Here is an 18,995-nt window from a genome sequence, read left to right on the forward strand (position 1 = left end):
ACTGAGAGTAATAGGTTATGTACTCAGATATTTTCTTGCACAACTGCAATGGTTACAGATGGGGAATCTATTTAGAATTTTTTTAAAAAAAGAATGAAAATACTAAAAGATATGTAAAGTTGGGGTGAATTCTGTACACCTGAAAGTGATCAAGGGCATTGGCGTGAATGGACAAAGTGTAGCAACTTGCCTCTCAGAAATCTGTCAATAGATTTTAATCTCAGTCTTCGAAACACATGCCATTTTCTCTTTCATGCGCAGAGAATGCTGACTGCTTTGAATCGTGCCATTCAAAGCAGTCAGCTTTGAAAGCAGAGAGCAGAATGAGACCAGCAAACTTATTTTCACATATGACCAGAGCTATACTAACTCAAATACAGCCCACTGATCTTAACATTCTGTGTGTTCCTCTTTGCATATTAACTTTTGGGTACCAATGAAGTTGATGCATCAGGAGCAGCTGAAATCACTTCCTCACACATCAACCCTTTCTTTTCACTGAGTCAGCTCTCCTTCATGTACCTGTTTTCTGTAAAACTTCTCTTTCCTTACTCCAAGGGGTTCCTTCCCCCCCTTAATCCAACTCCTTCTCTAGCTTCTTGTTTTTCCTTTCAGGATCAGTCAAATACTCTTATTTTGTATTACTCTATTCATTTTTATTTTCTTCCGTTTAGGTGCCTTTTTCTCCCTTTCAAGCAGGCTTCCTCCTTTTCTCTAGAAATACTGTGCTATAAGCTTGGAACTCAATCCAGCGCCCATCGGGACTAATATCCCTTCTCACAAACCTAAGCAGTCAGAGCGGGAAAGAAAGATATATCCTATACTCCCACAGCCTTCTCAGCATGTAAATAGAATATAACCATTCAGACGACCCTGATTCCTTTTTTTCTAGCCCTTTCAGTAGCTACACAATGGTTATGCTACAAGCACCAGAGTTGCAGGAACCAACACAGCCTGGCTCCAGAAGCTCATTTGGATGGGATACCCATCCTGAACAGCTCCATACCACCTCATCCATCACACGCCAGCTTCCTTCAAATCACTGCTAGAACTGGCTGGCCCAACGCACAGCATGTGTATACAGCCACAAGACGCCTTTCCACCCCTCACAACAGCATAATAATGGATTCTAGATTTAGTGAGTTACAAACTGTACTTGAATGGAACTGTAAGGAACAAGTTCAATATAGCGGGGATGACCTTACAGTAAGATTTTTATGTATACCAAAAATCTCTCAGTGCTCTCTCTTCCTGAAGCGAGGCATACAACCCCACAGATGAAAGAGTGCAGTTTTTAATCTTTTGCTCTTTGCATTTTAATTTTTGATTTGTAATGAAAATTGAGACAACACAGAGGGAACTTGGCAGATCTAACACTTGGCAAGAGATAATTAATTTATGTAGCAAACATATGAGAACAAGACACACGTCACTTTTAACATAAAAGAGCCTCCCTGCAGATGTCATGAGGAATTTGTCTAGGGCCTTGTTCTCAAACAGACAAAAAAGATGCAAATGCCATGTTAACAGAGGGGAAAATCAAAGACTGACATCCAGGAGGACAAGCTAGCTCAGATAATTTATCTACATAATATGTGACAGACCAATGGCAACTTCTAAGTGAGTACCACAACTTGATGTGTCTGCCAATGAGTCTGATGCTGTTTCTGCTGGAAATCTTGTGTATCATAGTATCAAATGCATTTGTCTTTATAGACATCCACTGAGAAAGGAGAATGAAAATGCCATCTCAGGAGGCCGTTTAAGGTTCTTTAAATATTTTACATTGTTCCCAGATTGTCTGCTTAATATTATATTTTAAAATATAAAAAATGCAAGAAATGCACATACATTAGTGGCAGCCAAAAGGAACACAAAGGCTATGAAAGGATATTGGCTTTTCAAAAAAGACTTCTATGGTCCCATATTGTAACCTAACAATGTATCATTCACATTATAAAAAGTAAAATGTACTCAATCCAAGTCCTTACAACACTAGCTATGTGTAACAGGGCTCCCCAAACTGGGAAATAGCTACAGCATGAACCTGAAATATGAGACAGCAGCAGCAGCAACAAAAGAAAAAAAAAAGATGGAGAAAATGAAAGAAAAATGAAGCCCCAAAGCCCATATTCTGTCTGTTCCATGGTGCTTTCAAGTCTTCTGGGCTCTCAGTCCAAGCAAAACAAAACTGGGTCTTTGAGTATGTGTTAAAAATGTTTAATAGATTATACTCAAACCTAACCCCCCCCAAGTTTAGGCCATTAAAAAGACAATATTTATGTAAAGTTATAAACTATGGTATATTTAAATCCATGTGTCAGGGGAGGTTGAATTTCACTGCAGAAGCAGGGATTCGCTTTAAGCAGCCTGGAAGCTGACAAAATGAAATGTTCTGAAATAATTTCGTTATTTAATTCTAGTTTAACATTCACTAAATAGAGTTGCAAGTTTAGATATGTATATTCAGCTTATATCCAAATGCTAGAAGTCTAAATAATAAGATGGGTGAACTAGAGTGCCTCATATTAAAGGGGGATATTGATATAATAGGCACCCCAGAAAGTTGGTGGAACCAGGACAATCCATGGGACACAGTCATACCAGGGTACAAAATATATTGGAAGGACAGAACAGGTCATGTTGGTGTGGGAGTGGCACTATACCTGAAAGAAAATGTAGAATCAAGCGAAGTAAAAATCTTAAATGAACTAAAATGTTGCATAGAATCTCTATGGATAGTTATTCCATACTTTAATAATAAGAATATAGCAGTAGGGATATGTTATTGATCACCTGATCAGGACAGTGATAGTGACTATGAAATGCTAAGGGAGATTAGAGAGGCTATCAAAATAAAAAATCAATAATAGTAGGGGATTTCAACTATCCCCATATTGACTGGTTACACATCACCTCAGGACAGGATGCAGAGATAAAATTTCTTGATACCTTAAATGACTGCTTCTTGGAGAAGCCGGTTCTGGAGCCCACAAGGGGAGAGGCAATTCTGGATTTCATCCTAAGTGGAGCACAGGATCTGGTCTGAGACCAGTAAATATAGTTGGAACGCTTGGAAATAATGACCATAATGTAATAAAATTTAATATTGTGGCATTTAATTTCAGAAAGGGGAAATACACAAAAATGAGGAGGTTAGTTAAACAGAAATTAAAAGGCACAGTGACAAAAGTAAAAACCCTACATGAAAAATTTTCAAAAACACCATAATAGAGTCTCAACTTAAATATATACCCCAATTTTAGAAAAAAAAAAACACAGTAAGAGAACCAAAAAAGTGCCACTGTGGCTTACCAACCAAGTAAAAAAAGCAGAGAGAGATATAAAGATTTATTTTAAAAAGTTGAAGTAAAATCCTACTAAGGAAAATAGAAAGAAGCATAAACACTGTCAAATTAAGTGTAAGAATATAATAAAAAAGCCAATAAGTAATTTGAAGAAGGGCTAGTCAAAAACTCAGAAAGTAATAGCAACAAGTTTTTTAAATAAATCAGAAGCAGTAAGCCTGCCAAACAACCAGTGGGCTCTTGGACAATCAAGTTGCTAAAAGAACACTCAAAAACGATAAAGAAAAACTAAATGAATTCTTTGCTTTGGTCTTCACAGCTGAGGATGTTAGGGAGATTCCCAAACCTGAGCAATTCTTTTTAGGTGACAAATCTTAGGAATTGTTCCAGATTGAGGTGTCATTAGAGGAGGTTTGGAACAAATTGATAAACTTAACAGGAACAAGTCACCGGGACCAGATGGCATTCACCCAAGAGTTCTGAAAGAACTCAAATCTGAAATTGCGGAACTATTAACTGGGGTTTGTAACCTATACTTTAAATCGGCTTCCATACCCAATGACTGTAAAATAGCTAATGACATGCCAATATTTAAAAAGGGCTCTAGAGGTGATCCTGGCTATTACAGACAGGTAAGTCTAACGTCAGTACAGGGCCAATTAGTAGAAATTATAGTAAATAATAAAATTGTCATACACATAGATGAAAATAATTTGTTGTGGGAAAGTCAACATGGTTTCTGTAAAGTGAAATCATACCTTACTAATCTACTAGGTTCCTTGAGGGGTTAAACAAACATATGGACAAAGGGGATGCAGTGGATATAGTGTACTTATATTTCTAGAAAGCCTTTGACAAGATCCTTTACCAAAGGCTTTTAAGTAAAGTAAGTTGTCATGGGATAAGAGGGAAGGTCCTTTTGTGGTTTGATAACTGGTTAAAAGGGTAGGAATAAATGGTAAGTTTTCACAATGGAGAGAGGTATCTAGTGGTGTCCCCCAAAAGTCTGTCCTGGAACCAATCCGATTCAACTTATTAATACATGATCTGAAGAAAGGGGCAAACAGTGAGTTGGCAAAATTTGCAGATGTTACCAAACTACTTAAGATAGTTAAGACCAAAGCAGACTATGAAGAGCTTCAAAAAGATCTCACCAAACTAAGTGACTGGGTAACAAAATGGCAAATGAAATTTAATGTTGATAAAGGCAAAGTAATGTTGACACTGGAAAACACAGTCAAAAAAGCAAAGAGAATGTTAGGAATCATTAAAAAAAAGGGATAGAGAATAAGATAGAGAATATCTTAATGTTTCTAATTAAAACCATGGCACACCCACATTTTGAATACTGCGTACAGATGTGGTAGCCTCATCTCAAAATAGATATATTGGCACTGGAAAAGGTTCAGAAAAGGGCAACAAAAATGATTAGGTTTTTGGAACGGGTTCCATATGAAGAGTAATTAAAAAGACTTGGACTTTTCAACTTAGAAAATAGGAGACTAAGGGGGGATAAGATAGAGGTCTATAAAATCATGACTAGTGTGGAAAAAGTGAATAAGGAAAAGTTATTTTCTTGTTCCCATAATATGAGAACTAGGGATCACCAAATGAAATTAATAGGTAGCAGGTTTAAACCAAAGAAAAGGAAGTTTTTCTTCACCCAGCACACAGTCAATCTATGGAACTCCTTGCCAGAGGATTTTGTGAAGACTAGGCCTATGTCTACACTACAGGTTTTTTGCGCAAAACCTGCTGTTTTTCCGCAAAAACCCATGGAGCATCCACACCTCAAGCGTGTTTTTGCACAAGAAAATACACAGTGAATCAACAGAACAGAGGGCTTTTTGCGGTATACGTATTCCTCTTTCTACAAGAAAGCTCCTTTTTGCACAAGAGTTCTTGTGCAAAAAGGTATGTATAGACAGGAAACAGAGGGGGTTGTGCAAAAACAGCCTATAGGAAGAAGCACAGGTGCCCTGGTGGCCATTTTGTTAATGGCAATCAGAGCTTTCTTGCGAGAGCACGTCCATGCAGTCTGGATGCTCTCTTGCACAAAAGCACATTGCTTTTTGGATGCACTTTTACAGTGTGGACGCGCTCTTGTGCAAGAAGTTTTTTTAGAAGATTTCTTCTTCAAAAAGTTTCTTGTACAAGAAGTCAGCAGTCTAGACATAGCTTAGGACTTTTACAGGGTTCAAGTTGATGGAGGTTAAGTCCATCAATGGCTATTAACTAGAATGTGCAGGAATGGTGTCCCTAGCCTCTGTTTTTCTGGAAATGGATGACAGGAGAGGGATCACGTGAGGATTACCTGTTGTGTTCATTCTCTCTCGGCCATCTGGCATCGGCCACTGTCAGCAGACAAGATACTGAACTAGATGGACCTTTAGTCTGACTCAGTATGGACATTCTTATATCTAATCCTCTGACTGTACCTACATTTTAAACCATTCTATTTCATTCTTATTTAGGAAAGTTATAAGAAAACATGGCAAATGAATTGTATTAAGTATAAGGGATTATATATGCTCATAAGTGTAATATACATGTGTCTATACCACACATGTGCACATGTGTGTATACATATCCCTGAATATTTTTAGATATATAGTTCAATGTCCAATCTTACTGAGCACTTTCAATTTTTACTGAATTTGGAATATCTCAAAATGTCAGGGTAGAACACATTTGTCTGCAGAACTGTTCACTGAGGAAATAAGTCCAAAAACTCAGTTTTTTACTTAGAACTTTTCTTCCTTTTCATTTTCATACTCCTTTCTTGCTTCTACTCTCCTTAGCGTACGTCTACACTGCCACCCTAGTTCGAACTAGGGTGCCTAATGTAGGCATTCGAACTTACAAATGAAGCCAGGTATCCTGGGCTTCATTCGCATGTTCCTGGGCGCCACCATTTTTAAATGCCCCATAGTTTGAACTGCGCCGCGGCACAGACTAGGTAGTTCGAATTAAAGCTCCTAAGTTGAATTACCATTATTCCACCTGCAAGGACGTTTAACAGTAGTTCAAATTAGGAGCTTTAATTCAAACTACCTAGTCCGTGCCGCGTGTAGCCGCAGGCAGGTAGTTCGAACTACGGGGCATTTAAAAATGGCAGCGCCTGGGAACATGCAAATGAAGCCTGGGATATTTAAATCCCGGGCTTCATTTGCAAGTTCGAATGCCTACATAAGCCACCCTAGTTCGAACTGGGGTGGCAGTGTAGACATACCCTTATATATTTACATTTGGAGTTAGGATTGTGACTCTCACATTTGAGCAAACTCTCATCAAGCTAACATGCAAAAAATAGTATAGCCAGGGCAGCAGCAAGCAGCACCACAATCCAGCCAGGCTGATTCCAAACCCACCTGAACCCCTTTAGTATATCTTTAGCATGGTTTGCCTGTGCCACTATTCTCTGTGGCCAATGCTACTTTAACTACCGTGCTATTTTTAGCATGCTAGCTTAATGAGACCTAGCACAAGTACATCTACAAGAGCTGGGAATCACACCCATAGCTCCAAAGATGTATTTAGCCTTTGTGATTGCTTATCAAGGAGTATCCAACAAAAATATCTTGATCAGATGGCTTCTGGAATTAAAATTCCTTAACTGGGAAAATGCACTTTTTAAAATGATTGAACTTGAATCATTACAACATTTAGTCCAGAGATAACAAGTGGAGTGACTAGAACGTAGCTGTGAATATATTTAAATGTAGACATGCACATGCAATATTAGGTAGGTAAAAACAGGATATGAAATAAACATTAGGCATCAACTCTAAGCTCACTGTCAAGAGTATACCAAGGCTTCTAACCACAGAGTTCAGCTGAAGGTAACTATCTGTCAAATGTAATCTTTGCAAGTGAATATGCTTAAGCTGGTGCTATGAATCAACCAAAATTGCTTTGGTCTTATTGACATTCAATTGCAAGAAGTTGCAGCTCATCCAGTCCAACAGACAATCTGACAACACCAAGAGTGCTTCAGTGACAGAAAGCTTTAAATAGAGATGCAACTATCATCACAATACACATGGAACTAAACTATAGGATCCCTCATACCATCTTCAGAAATTGGTTAGTCAGTCATCAACTGGCCATGGAAGCCATATGACTGCATCACCATGTTCAGCCTTTTGCCAATTTCTGCAGTTAACACATGATTACAACTTCATAAAGGGATACAGGTTTGACAGACAGCAAAGACACTGGATCCATCATGACTCTCCCTGTTACATTTTTTTCTCAATTCACCTTCTCTTCTCTGTCACTATAGTCTTCATCTTATCTTCCTAGAAAACAAATGCCACAGTTGAACTCATGTAAACTACATGCTTTGGCTCAAGCAATTAAGAGAGAGATCAGATCCTCAGCTGGTGTAAATAGGAATATCCCCATTGATCTCATGTCGGACCTAAACTGATTTAGAGCTGCTGAGACTGCAGCCCTAAATATGTTAAAATGCACTTCCTGTCTGACAGCTGTTATTTACATCTCAGAACAAAATGTCCAATAAGGTGCATGGTGCATTCCGAGTCACCTCTAAGATGCAACCATGTAAAAAGGTTTGGGGGGTGAGGGGCTACCTCAAATGCATAAGATGCACAGCCATGCTAAAATGTTATGGGAGAAGCTGAGACGTGCCCTCATTCTCACTTCCCTCTACAGTCGTGCCTATGCTCAGAGTAACTGAAGGACTACAAAAGCAATGAAAAATTGTCAGAGGCTTGAGGAACAAACCTCATCAGGGGACCATAGTGACAGAACTGTCAGAAAACAGAAGGGCTAGGGAAGATAAAGGGACAGGAGGAAGACTGATAAAGAACAGTGAAGGAGAAGTGAGAAGCACAGGGTCAAGAGGGGCAACTTGTCTCTTTGCCTTTCCTTCTTTTGCCTCAGGCCCATATTGGCCTTTCCCTTTTTTGACTTAACTGGGATGAATTTTAATTTCAGTCTCTCTACCTGTTTTGTACATTGTCTACTTTCCATTTGTGTGGAGTGGATTTCCCATTCATCACAGGATTTCAGGCAAAAATCCCAGGAGCATTTTGCTTTCCTTCGAAGTTAGCTTTGCTAAAATCAATAACTTCAGGGCTGCTTCCTTTATCTAGTACATACCCTCCCAAGCATTTTAAATCTAGTGCTTTTGTGATCAGTTGATCCTGCCTGTTCTTCATCTCCATATATACATTCATATTTATATTCTATCCCAGAATAATATTCAGAACATTCTTTCTGACTAGTCTATCTAAGAAACTGCATAAAGGCAGCAATCTTGCACTTTCACTATGCTCTCCTTTGTAGTTTAAACTCAGAAAGCATCACAACTGATATCTAACAACCTCACTCCAGATTCCCTCTTTTCCCAAATGATCAAAAACCTGATCTTTTTAGGGAGTCTATTATTTGCTGAAAAAAAGGCTTCCTGGTCTTTTTTTTCTGGCTTCCTGATGGTCTAATGCAAATAACTTAGGGTATGTCTACACTACAGCACTAATTCGAACTAACTTAATTCGAATTAGTTAATTCGAACTAAGCTAATTCAAACTAGTGCATCTAGACCTAAAAACTAGTTCAAATTAGCCTTTTGCTAATTTGAACTAGCATGTCCACATTGAGTGGACCCTGAACCGAGGTTAAGGATGGCCGGAAGCAGTGCCGGCAGGGCATCAGGTTAGGACTTAGAGCGTGGAGCTGCTGTCTCAGGCTAGCCGAGGGCTGTACTTAAAGGGACCCGACCCCTACCCCGGACAGACAGTTCTCAGGGGTTCCCTGCTTGCAAAGCAGTCCTGGCTTGGAGTGCTCTGAGTGCCCACACTCGGCACATCACAGCACTCGGCCATCAGCCCGGCTGCACTTGCCGCAGGCTGCCATCCGGGGGGGAAGGGTTAATCGGGGGGCTGCAGGAGAGCTTCCACCCCAAGGAGCCCGCAGAGCCTCCCCATTGGGGGCTTGTACCCCATTCCACCCTCACCTCCTTCCATTTACCCTTCCCTAGCCCCCCCTTCCTGATGTACAAAATAAAGGACACATGTGTTCAAAAATAGAAACTCTTTATTGAACAAAACTCGGGGAGACTGGGAAAAGGAGGTGGTAGAGGGGAAGAGAGAGGGTGGGCAACTAAAATGATCAGGGGTTTGGAACAGGCCCCATATGAAGAGAGGCTAAAGAGACCGGGACTTTTCAGCTTAGAAAAGAGGAGACTGAGGGGTGATATGATAGAGGTCTATAAAAGCAGGAGTGGTGTGGAGAGGGTGCATAAAGAAAAGTTCTTCATTAATTCCCATAATAGAAGGACTAGAGGACATCAAGGGTACGTCTAAACTACATGGCTCCGTCGACGGAGCCATGTAGATTTGTTGTTTTGGCAAAGGCAAATGAAGCCGCGATTTAAATGATCACGGCTTCATTTAAATTTACATGGCTGCTGCGCTGAGCCGACAAACAGCTGATCAGCTGTTTGTCCGCTCAGCGAGCAAGTCTGGACGCTCCCCTGCCGACATCAAAGCCCTTTGTGTAAACCTCATCCCACGAGGAATAACGGGGCTGCCGACAAAAGGCTTTTATGTCGGCAGGGGAACGTCCAGACTAGCGGGCTGAGTGGACAAACAGCTGATTAGCTGTTTGTCGGCTCAGCACGGCAGCCATGTAAGTTTAATGAAGCCACGATCATTTAAATCGCGGCTTCATTTGCGTTTGCCTATGTGTCTAATCTATATGCCTCTGACGACAGAGGCATGTAGTCTAGACACAGCCCAAATGAAATGAATGGGTAGCAGGCTTCAAACTAATAACAGAAAGTTCTTCTTCACAAAGCAAATAGTCAACCTGTGGAACTCCTTGCTGCAGGAGGAAGTGAAGGCTAGAACTAGAACAGAGTTTAAAGAGAAGTTAGATAAATTCATGGAGGTTGGGTCCATGGAGTGTTATTAGCCAAGGGGTAGAAATGGTGTCCCTGACCTCTGTTTGTGGAAGGCTGGAGATGGATGGCACGAGACAAATGGCTTGGTCATTGTCTTCGGTCCATCCCCTCCAGGGTCCCCAGTGTTGGCCGCTGTCAGCAGACAGGCTACTGGGCTAGATGGACCTTTGGTCTGACCCAGTACGGCCATTCTAAGCTCAGGGCTCAGGGTCGGGGGTCTCAGTGGACCACCTTGATTTTCATGCAAACCTGCTCCTGGGTGGCCAGGCTGGCAGCTCTCCTGCCCTAGATGGCCACTTTCCTGTGCCTAGTGCGGAGGTCGTGGATGAGGTCCACGATCTCCGCACTAGACCAGGTGGGTGCCTGCCTCTTGCGGACCTGGGCAGGCTCCCGGGAGCCGCCAGCCTGGTCCCAGGAAGAGGCGGAGGGCTGGGTGGCAGCGGGTGGCTGGTTCATGCCGTGCCAGGTGCAGGGTCTGCTGGCTGGGTGCTGGCAGGCTTGCACCTGGCACAGGCACCGTAGCCAGACCGTGCCCCTTTAAGGGCTCCTGGGCTGGGAGGGGGGCAGATGAGTTTTCCTGGTGGTGCCCAGAATGGCCACCAGGGAAAGCTGGGGAGGGCTAGCCTCCCACTATTTCGAATTAAGTGGCTACACAGCCCTTATTTTGAACTACTTAATTTGAATTAGGCATTAGTCCTCGTAGAATGAGGTTTACCTAATTCAAATTAAGCGCTCCGCTAGTTCGAATTAAGTTAGAACTAGCGGTTTGCCTGTGTAGCGCCTATCAAAGTTAATTTGAACTAGCGTCTGTTAGTTCGAATTAACTTTGTAGTGTAGACATACCCTTATATTGTCCTCAACTTCTGTACATACTGTCTCTGTTGGGTCAGTTAAAGTATTTATGATTTTTTCCTCTGAAGATTCAGCATCAGTCCTCACCAATATTACAACCTCTTTTCCAGCTTCATATTAGCTCTCCCTTCACTAAAACTCTGTATCTTGGTATTTTAAATCCCCCTTCATTTTCCTGGTTGTCCCTCTTATTCCAATAATATCTTTCTTATCCTTGAAAACATGTCACTCCAATTCAGCAGTCTTATTACATATGCTCCTGGTGTTTGAATGAAAGATATTTAGCTTTTCTCTTTGCCCTCCTTTACTTTTCTTTCCACTATCTCTTATAATGTTAATCCCTTCTCAACAGGAAATGGTTTTCCTTCAATCCAAGTCTTTCTTTTTCTGCATAGTGCCACTAGTTCAGCTTGAATCCCCCAAAGAACAATGTAAATTAAAAGAAAAGAAGGGGCCAAGAATGGAGCCCTGGTGTGCTCCTGAAGCAATTAACTTGGTGTTCAAGAACAAGCCATGTAGTAATACCTATTTAACCTCAAATTGTGAGATGAGATGGGAAGGGAAATGTGGTGTGGCCTTGAAGGTATTTCAGGGACTTCAGACAACCTAATGGTCACCTTATCACTAACTCTCTCAAAATGCTAAAATGTCATATAGCTCCCAGCAGAAGAATCCAAAATAACAAATCAACTGTACCTGTAATTATTTGGATGAAGATAATTTTACTGCCATGACAAGGTCTAAAATCTGACTGAAAGAGTTTACAGATCTGATTACCTGACTAGCTAGTGAGGAGATGACAGATTAGGAAGAGAGACAATATATAAAACAGGTCTCTATTTTGATAGAAGAATTAGTATTTAATCAAAGAGTAAATATTGTTTTAAAATTTTAAAAAGAGCATCTTTCGAATCAGAGATGAATTGACCTGCAGTGCTTTATAGGCAAGAATTGCAAGTAAGAATCTGAAAATGCCTATGTAGATCAGGCTATTTGTATGAACTAAGATTAAAATTGTTAATTGTAGTTCAGTTGCATTCCACCCCAAAACAACATTGTGGCAATAAAAATAGTCTTTATTTCCTGGGTTAGTCATGCCCCATTATGCTATTACAGATGCCTCTTGAGAGAACAAATCATACATTTCAAAGAAGGCTGAGGGGAAATGTAAGCTCAAAATTGTAAGCATTCCGAAAAAACCTTTACATTATTAAAAATAGGCTTTTCTCCAACTACTATTTTAGCAGTCTTTGCTGTTTCCATATGCAACTGTGAAGAAGCAAGTAACTTGTAGATCGAATGAGTTCCATACAATACAACATAAGAGGACCTTATAATCATATCTGAAAATAAATGGAGAACAATTGTTTTCTTGCTGCATAATAACTCTGTTTTTCCCCAAGTTACAGAACAAATCAGTCCAAGCACCAATGATCACTATAGTAACATGGAAAGAGACCAGTATTAAGGATTCAATACGCTGCTTTTTAGAAACTAAAACGGCTACATAAAATAGACTTGCCAAAATTAATTGAAACAAAATGGTCTGGAAGTGCATTTGAGATAATCTCATAACATTGCGGTTTTTTTCATCTGTTTAAAATACAATGCTACCACTGATTCTGATTTTTTCCTGAACTATTTGTAATCATGTAAATGAGTAATGAGATGTAGATGTCAAATGAAATGTTGGTTTTAAATAAAGTCTCTGTACTTTACCAAAGAATAAGTAACTACTTGCATAGATGAAGGAAGTGAACAGCTATTAATACATAAGGATTAATACAGATCACAGTATTAATTATAGACTCTTTCTAGTCACCTGATTGGAATGTATTCCATATGAGAGCAATTTTGATCCATGAAGGCACTGTCCAGAGCTGAACATAGGAAAGCACTGAACTGACCGGGGGAACTCTGGGCATAATTATGACTCATGGCGGGGCACTGCAGGACTTCTGAGGGGGGAAATGAACAAAAGCCATCTGGTGTTTCTTTGCCAGCTCCATGGATGCAGGACAATGGAGAAAAGAACAGGGACCTGCCTCTTCTCATTTCTGCCTACATTTTGGAGGATGATTTATATGTGGAGTGAAAGACTGTCTCTTGAGTGCCCTTCCACCCAGAATCCAAACATCCAGGCAAAGGCCAGGCACAATCTGGCAGTATAACCATAACATCGTCTTTTTCTCCTACCGCTTGAGCCACTCCTGTGTTTTCAGCTTCCCATTTTCTTCTGTAACAAGATCAAATCCTTCTTTATTCTAAAAGTCATAAACAACTCTGCTTTCCATTCATCTTTCTTCTTCCTCCCTGACCCATTTTGTCTCCTGCACCAATGCCTAACTCTTCCCTTCCTCCTTTCTCTCCTGCCTTCTTCTGGGGTACCTTGCCTTTGGAACAGCCCCCTTTTCCTTGACCACCTCACTCTCAGAGTCATCTTTCCTAGAATTCACTTTTCCAGAAGGCCTTTCCATGAGAAACAAGTTCATAATTTTTTTAAAGTATCAGAGGGGTAGCCGTGTTAGTCTGAATCTGCAAAAGCGGCGAGGAGTCCTGTGGCACGTTATAGACTAACTGAAGTGTAGGAGCATAAGCTTTCGTGGGCAAAGACCCACTTCGTCAGATGCATGTTAATTTTTTTAAAGACACCTGCTGTGTCATAGTCATAGTCATAGTCATAGTCATAGGTGCTTCGCTAGCAGTGTAAACAGCATGGTCTTTATAATTTACATTGTACTCTCCTTGGGGGAAGGGTTGAATGTACAGCATTTACTTATTTCATTAATTTTGGTAAAGCACACCTCGAAAATGATAAAAGAAATATTTTAAATTGAAAAACATTGACACTTCCTCCAGTGCATTTTCCTCACAAGTATGAAGAGAGGATTCAGAGAGGTGGTTGCAGAGAAATTGCATGTGTATATGCACACGTACAGAATGCTAAGATTTGCAGTGGATCTCAACATGCTGTTTCACAAGAGGCTTGGAGAAGAGTAAGTAAGGCTAGGCCAGGAGGATAAAACAGTGGGTAATACCATGAGAAGGAGGGTATGTCTACACTACAGCGCTAATTCGAACTAACATAGTTCGAATTAGTTAGTTCAAATTAGCTTAGTTCAAATTAACGCGTCTAGAACTAAAAACTAGTTCGAATTAGCGTTTTTCTAATTAGAACTAGCGCATCCACACTGATTGGACGCAGGGGGGCATTTAAGGGCAGCTGAAACCCGTTCTGGCAGGGCATCAGGTCAGTAGTTGCTTTGTGTGGCTGCTGTATGAGGCTATCTGAGTCTCGTGCTTAAAGGAACCCCCCCCCGACAGACGGTTCTCAGCTTTTCCTGCTTCCTTGCCAACCTCACCGAGGGACAGCAAAGCGTTGGTCTCTGCGCCCGTCTGTGTCGGTGCTTCCCTTCGGGGATGCCACCGCAGGTGGCAACATGGAGCCAGAGCTCGCCCTGCATCTTCTGGTGCACTTTCTGGACTTGCTGCTGCAAGCCTGCCACCAATGGCTCGAGGCTGCCTGGCACCTCCTGGTGCACGTCAGCCCCCTGCCTCTCCACCTGGCCGCAATGGGGGCCGTGGAGGAGCCGCGGCGGCGCCCCGGCACCGGCGTGCCCCGCCGCGTCTGGCGTCTGGACACCAGCACCGACTGGTGGGACCGCATCATCCTGGAGCACTGAGAGGACTGACAGTGGACCCAGAACTTCAGGATGAGTTGGGATACCTTCCTGGAGCTCTGCAAGTGGCTCGACCCTGCCCTGCGCGGAAGGGACACTCGCATGAAGGCCCACCATCCCCCTCCAGAAGCGGGTGGCCATCGCCCTCTGGAAGCTCTCCACGCCGGACAGCTACCGATCCGTCAGGAACCAGTTCGGCGTGGGGAGATCCACCGTCGGAGCGGTGCTCATGAAGGTATGGCACGCGTCGGCCACCACGCCAGGGAGGAGGGGGGCTGCGAGGAGAGGATGGGCCACCCCAGGGACAAAGGGGGGGCGGGAAGAGGCAAACGCGCCCCGCACCGGAGGGGTCGGTCTGTCCCGGCCGTACTACACGCTGCCAGGGGGGTTGCTTCCGGGAGTGGGGCGCGGGGCACTGCCAGGGCACGAACGCTCCCAGCCACCCGGGCTCCCCACTGATTGGCACTTTGCTGTGTTTCTCTCCGCAGGTGGTCAAGGCCATCAACCGGGTGCTGCTCCGCAGGGTGGTCCACCTCGCCGACCCAGACGCCGTCATCCGGGGATTCGGCGCCCTCGGCTTCCCCAACTGCGGGGGGGCCATCGACGGGACGCACATCCCCATCCGTGCCCCGGAACACCAGGCCTCCCGTTACGTGAACCGCAAGGGGTACTTCTCCGTGATCCTGCAGGCCATGTGTGACCACCGGGGACAGTTCACGGACATTAATGTGGGCTGGTCCGGCAAAGCACACGACGCCCAGGTGTACCGCAACTCCTCCGTGTGCCAGCGGCTGCAGGACGGGACCTTCTTCCCCGACCGCCACATCAGAGTCGGGGACGTGGACATGCCCGTGTGCCTGGTGGGGGATGCCGCCTACCCACTGCAGCCCTGGCTCATGAAGCCCTACACGGGGCACCTCAATCCCTCCCGCCAGGCCTTCAATGCCAGGCTGACCATGGCCAGCATCATGGTGGAGGGGGCCTTCGGGCGACTGAAAGTCCGCTTTCAATGCCTCCTCACCCGTCTGGATCTGGCCAAGCACAACATCCCTCCCGTGGTGGCAGCATGTTGTGTGCTCCACAATTTGTGTGAGCGAAAGGGGGAGGCTTTCCTGCCAGCCTGGATGGCTGAGGCTGACCGCATGGCTGGACACTACGGTCAGCCCCGCACCACCGCCATCCGGGAAGCCCAGTGGGGGGCCGTCCGGATCCGGGAAGCCCTGCGGGAGAGCTTCCAGGTGGAGGAGGAGGACTGACCTCTCCCTTGCATGCCCCACTGGTGCCTTCTTCCACCCTACCCCCCTTCCCCTTTCCCCTCCCTACTTACTGTAAAATAAAGACACCTGTTTTTCAAACAAAAACGTCTGTTTATTTCACATAACTGGGGTGGGGGGAGGGAGGAAGAAGGGTGGGAAAGGGGAGGGGGAAACCTGGGACGAGGGAGCTGGAAGGGGAGGGAAGGGAGGAAGGGAAAGGATAGCTCAGGGGTGGGAGTCCGGCTGCCTCTCCCGTCTCGCCACACTGCGGGTCCGGGGGCGTCGGTGGGGAATGGTTGTGGAGGGTGGGGCAGGAGGGACGGGGGGTGTGGAGGAAGCAGGAGCGGGAGCAGGAGGGGGAGCAGGGGGAGCAGGGGGAGCAGGGGGAGCAGCAGAGGGAGCAGGGGGAGCAGGAGCAGGAGGAATTGGGAAGCGGTTGAGCAGGCTCTGGAGGTGGCCTCGCAGGCCCTGCTCCTCCAGGGCCTCCAAGCTCCTCCGTCGCAACCTCAGGTCCTCCTGGACCCAGTGGTCCTGGAGACGGAGCTGTTGCTCCAGGAACTAGAGGTGCCACCTCTGGTAGTCCTCCTGGTTCCTGGCTCTCCTGCTTGCCCAGGCACAGGCAGCTGCTGCAGGTGGGGTGGTGCGCCCTGCAGGCCCAGGTGCTGCGGCTGTGGTACAACAAGACCAGCGGTCAATTACCCCAGGGGCCCAGGTGTGTGAAACCCAGCTCCCCTCTGCAAGGCCAGGGCCCCTGCAGGATCCCCAGCTGCTGCTCCGTGGTGGGCAAGGCCCAGGCGCACGGTCCCTGGGCTCCCTCTCGCCCCAGCCCCCCGTACACATAAGGGGAGCACGATGGTACTCACAGATGGACGCCTCCCCGGCCTCGGATGACACAGGCGAGCGGCTCTGTAGGGTACCTCGGGGGTCCCAGGTCCTGGGCAGGCTGCCGGCAGGCTCCTGGCTCTCGGAGCCCTCCTCCTCCTCCTTCGTCTCCTGGAGCGGTCCCTCTGCCCCGGGGTCTATCACGTCCCAGGGGGCAGGGACGGCATGAGCCCCCAGGAGGTGGTCCAGAGCCTGGAAGTGGGGACAGGCCTCCGGGTCGGCCCCTGGCAGGCAGGCCCGGGAGTAGGACTGCCGCAGGTCTTTGATTTTGCAGCGCACCTGCTCCCGGCTGCGCTGGTGGCCCCTGGCGGCCAGGCTGGCAGCCATGCGGCTGTAGACTGCCGCATTCCTGTGGCTAGTGTGGAGATCGTGGACATTGGAGGCTTCCGCCCAAACCTGGATGAGGTCCACGATCTCCACACTTGACCAAGCTGGTGCCTGCCTCTTGCGTCCCCGGGCAGGCTCCTGGGAGCCGCCAGGCTGGTCCTGGGGAGCAGTGGAGGGCTGAGTGTCCTCGGGTGGCTGGCTCATGTTGTGGCAGGTGCAGGGTCTGCTGGCTGGGTGCTGGCAGCCTTGCAACTGGCACAAACTGTGTAGCCAGCCCGTGGCCCTTTAAGGGCTCCGGGGCCAGGAGGGGGGCAGACAAGTTTGCCTGGTGTTGGCCAGAGTGGCCACCAGGGCAAGCTGGGTAGGGCTAGCCTCCCACTAGTTCGAATTAAGGGTCTACACAGCCCTTAATTCGAACTAGCTAGTTCGAACTAGGCTTAATCCTCGTAAAATGAGGTTTACCTAGTTCGAACTAAGCGCTCCGTTAGTTCAAATTAAGTTCTAACTAGCGGAGCGCTAGTGTAGCGCCTATGAAAGTTAGTTTGAACTAACGTCCATTAGTTCAAACTAACTTTGTAGTGTAGACATACCCAGAGATATTTGGATTATTAGGCTGGAGTTGGGCAGAGAAGCAGCTCCCTCTTTCCTCCACAGAATTTCACAACTTCAAACTAAATTATTCAAGCTGGGTACAGGAGAGATTTTTGCCTGTGTTAGAGAATCTCATATACATACTATTTGAACACTAACACCTGCACATGATTTTGCATTTTATATGAACAAACCCTATGTAGACCATGAATGGGCTCTGCATGTGTAATTTCTATTGCTCTGCCAGTTTTTCATGTGGAGGTGATATCACTAAAGTATGCATACAAACGTTTTTTCAGGTAGAAAACTGAGCATGTACAACTGGAGGCCAGATTAAGAACTGGAAAATCTAGACCTTAATATATTGACCTGATTTTTTTTTTTACTTTTCTTTCACAGAAAAACCTGAATCTATTCAATAATTCGTTTTGAAAAAAAAATCCAAGTCTGCTCTAAAAATTTCACTGCATTTCTGAAGCTTCCTGTTAAATTTCATATGGTTTCAGGTACGCAATCAGGAAAATTTTGAAGTTTAGTTACAAATACTGATATCAGATATACTCAGGGTATGTCTACGCTACCACCCTAGTTCGAACTAGTGTGGTAATGTAGGCAACCGGAGTTGCAAATGAAGCCCGGGATTTGAATTTCCCGGGCTTCATTTGCATATTGCCGGGCGCCGCCATTTTAAAATGTCCGCTAGTTCGGACTCCGTGCCCGCGGCTACACACAGCACGAACTAGGTAGTTCAGATTAGGCTTCCTATTCCAAACACCTCATGGAACGAGGTGTACCAGGAGTTCGGAATAGGAAGCCTAATCCAAACTACCTAGTTCGTGCCGCGTGTAGCCACGGGCACGGAGTTCGAACTTGCGGACATTTAAAAATGGCGGCGCTTGGCAATATGCAAATGAAGCCCAGGAAATTCAAATCCCGGGCTTAATTTGCAACTCCGGTTGCCTACATTAACCACCCTAGTTCGAACTAGGGTGGTAGTGTAGACATACCCTCAGAGATTTTGTAACTCTCAGTTTGCTCCTTAGACAGCGTCAGGGAATACAACTTGTGTACCGATTGGAAAAGTACTCAGACCACTGTATAAACATATTTTATGTCACTGCAATCAATAGATAAATGGGAAGAGGTTTATCAAGGTGGAGGCATGGGC

General features: G+C 44.9%; 1 protein-coding gene across 1 annotated transcript in view; it reads right to left on the reverse strand.

Moving 5' to 3' along the window:
* The window catches only part of LOC142828021 (usherin-like), a 176,890-nt gene that overhangs the window by 136,393 nt on the left and 21,502 nt on the right, over positions 1-18,995 (reverse strand). The window lies entirely within an intron of this gene.

This window comes from Pelodiscus sinensis, chromosome 3, assembly GCF_052426305.1.
Source record: "Pelodiscus sinensis isolate ZL-2025 chromosome 3, ASM5242630v1, whole genome shotgun sequence".
Lineage (NCBI taxonomy): Eukaryota > Metazoa > Chordata > Testudines > Trionychidae > Pelodiscus > Pelodiscus sinensis.